Here is a 3,585-nt window from a genome sequence, read left to right on the forward strand (position 1 = left end):
TGAAATAATTTCTAAAAGCATAAGTCAATTAATGCATATATAGACATGATATCTAGAAATTAATATTTAAAGATTTTAATCATGCCACAATAAGATTTAAGTTATTGACTTTGCTTAGCTAATTTATGAGAGAGGTATCTAAAATTACCGATTCATTCTGCATTCTTCAAGTCAAATACCTACTAGATTTCTTATGTATGAACTTTTGGCTGAAGAAGGTCCTCTCTCTTGTTTGCATGTGAATGTTTATTGTATCTTACATGGAGATATCCTTCAAGTTGAAATCTCTCATTTTCTTGCTCAAGGATCCTGCATTATTAACAAAATTCTTTTCTTTCTTGAAGGAAAGTCATTAGTTTCTTCAAGATACAAAACATTCATATAGCATATTTCTTAACTGGGTGACTCAATCATAAGATATGACAACAATTGAATGTTGAGTCACTTTACTCAAGAGATTGCCTAAATATAAGCAAACACATATCACTTGAACGTAAGAGATAGTTTCATTAACCGAGAAGGTTCAAGGACAAGCATGTGAAGCAATAGGAAGATTTATCAAGGTCAAATCAATTTTTTTATTTTCAGAATCAATTTAGCTTAGATTCTATTTGCTTAAGATAATTATCAATAAGATATGTTAGCTAAGTTTTAATCAATTTATCTTAAACAGTTGTTTCTATCAAAATTCAGATTATGAATCATTAGAGTTAGATTGAAGTCTTGCACAAGGGCACATAATGAGCATACAATCTGATCTACTAGCTGTATGATAAAATAATTATTCTATCATGCTTCAATACAGCTTTAAAATAATAGATCTACTTTGCTCATCCTTTTCAAATTCTACAAGATGGGGTCATAGACATACCTTCTTCATGCCAATCTTCTATAAGAGTTTTCTTGTGGACTGACTTTGGTCAATGAAAATCCCCTTTCTTGTTTGTCTTAATTTGGAGTTCGAGAAAAAAATGTTAATTCATTCATTATACATATTTCAAACTCACTTTGCATGAGCTTAGTAAAATCTCCATATAAATCTTCATCAGTAGAACAAAAATGATGCCATCAATGTATGCTTTGAGCAAGCAAGATATCACAGATTCATATTTTTAATGTATAGATTTATCATTATTACTTTTTATCAAAAAGTTACTCAAGCTTTTATATATCATGCTTTTGATGCTTGTTCCAAATCACATATTGCTTTATCATATATGTAATGAGTGTTTTTAAATAAGGTGGTTATTTTACATAGATCTTTTCTAATGAAATAACCACATAGGAGTGCATTCTACACATTCATTTGACAGAATATAAAGCTAATAAAGCAAGCAAATGATAATGGTGATCTTTACTTCTAATCATGCAAGAATCTCATCAAGATCTATTTCATCTTTTTTTGATTTAGTCTTTTAGTAGTTATCAATTTTTCTTCATTAAGTGCATTTCTAAAAAACTCAATTTGGTTCTAATTATTAACAAGTTTTCAGATTGTTATATATAAAAGATTAACCATATACATATATAATTTGATTTTAGTATCTTGATAATAAATTATTAGTCTCATAAAGAATAAAATGAATTGATATTTCTACAACTATAATCTTTTCATTAAATGTTCCATATGCATTGCTTGATGAATGATATCCAAAAATAGAAATATCTTTATCAGATTTGGCATTATTTTCAAAAGACCATATCAAGCATAACATATACTACTGAAAAATATGAAAGATATGCGATAGATCATTTTCTATTTTTTAGAAGATCAAATGGAGTTTTCATCAAAAATAGATCTAATAGAAACCATATATATGACAAGCAATGATGATAGCTTTTAACAAAAAAAATTATTTAAGTAGATGACTATCATACAACATTGCCTTTTATATTTCTTCAAGGATTCTATTAATCCTATTTTACTTATGGTGTTCTTGGTGTAGAAACAATTGTATTCAATATTATTTTCTGTGCACAACTTAATAAGAAATTGATTTTCAAGACTATGCCATGATACTTCTTTTACTTTCATTAGTTTGCAAACCTTTTTCATTTGATCCCTTTTTGTGAGTTTGTGCCAATGCAGAAAATATTTCAATTTACGTGCCAAGAACAAAGCCAATGTAAGCTTTTGAAAACTTAGTGTTGGAAACAACATCTTTAGATTTAGAGATTGATTTTTGTTTGTTTCCTTAGTTAACATGCATAGCACACTTTGACCTTTCAGAAGATAATCTAAGTAAGCCAATGGCAAGGTCTTTTGAAATTAAGTCCATACTAGCATAAGTTAATTTTATATGCCCAAAAAAAAATTCTTTAATATTAGTATTTATAATGCATAATTTTTTAAGAGCATATTAAGTACATATTCTTATGTCTATGATCAATAGAAGATAATGCCTTGGATACGAACTCTCAATCAAGCATATAGAGGACTCAAAAAGATAATTTAAGGAAATTGATTAATCATTAACAAAGTATCCCTCAATATAGAAAAGTATAGAAAGATGAAGGACTTTGAATTTATTTCTTCTATTTTAATTACTTTTCTTGATTATATTTTAAGTTTCACTCTTTAACGTGTGTCTAGAATACACATTTGTATGAAAGTTCTATTTGTTCCATGGGTATCTTGGCACACCTACATCTACATCCTCATATTTTTATTTTGGGTACCCAAGTTTGCTTGGGTCCTTGAGAGTTAAGACATATGGTTCCTTTTGGAACCCAAATCTGTTTAATAGTAATAACTTTACCATTTGATTTAATTGTGTTAGAACGATAGGTAAAGTTGTTATGCCCATTCTTTTCATGTTTGAAATAAGTTATCTTATTTAATGGTTTGCTTGATGCATTGATAACCTTTTTCTCTAGAGATTTATTGTTAACCAAAGGAGTTAACCCAAGTTTGGATTTATCAAAAACAATATGTTGATTTTCAAACATCATTTTTAATCTTTCTGAACTTACAGTGAACTTGTTAATAAGAGATTTCAGTTGGTCAACTTCTTCTCTCAAGTTTTGGTTTGTTTTGATTAAGCTATGATTTTTCTGAATCAATTCTTCTGAATTTAACCTTAAGCTTTTATTTTCAGAATTTAGTTTGTCTTGTATTTCAGCAATAGAATTTCTTTCTTTTGAAATTTTCAAATTTAGCTTTTTAAGATTTTTATTTTTCATAGCTAATTTTCTACATTCACCATACAAATCATGAAAAGCATTTAAAAGTTCATCATAAGAAAATTCTTCTTGAAAATCATTTGATGTAAAAGTAGATTCAGATTTTACCTTATCTTCTTGTGCCATAAAGCAAAAGTTAGTTACCTCTTGTAGTTCTTTGGAGCTAATATCATCATTGTTGCTCCTGGCTTTCATTTTCTTGCCTGACTCTTCCTTGGTCAAAACTTTCTTCCTTTTTATCTCTTTCTTTCTTTCTTCTTGCTTCCTCTTCTTCTTTGTCTTTAGGAAGCTTTTGAATTTTCTTGTTGTTCTTTCTTCCTCGAGTCGACTCGGGTTTACTTGGAGTCGACTCGACTGACTTGCGAGTCGACTCGAGATCTTCGGGAGACGTCTCGTTCTCAG

Source organism: Phoenix dactylifera, chromosome 3 (assembly GCF_051530095.1).
Source record: "Phoenix dactylifera cultivar Ajwa chromosome 3, Ajwa_hap1_PhDact_Kaust_v1.1, whole genome shotgun sequence".
NCBI lineage: Eukaryota > Viridiplantae > Streptophyta > Magnoliopsida > Arecales > Arecaceae > Phoenix > Phoenix dactylifera.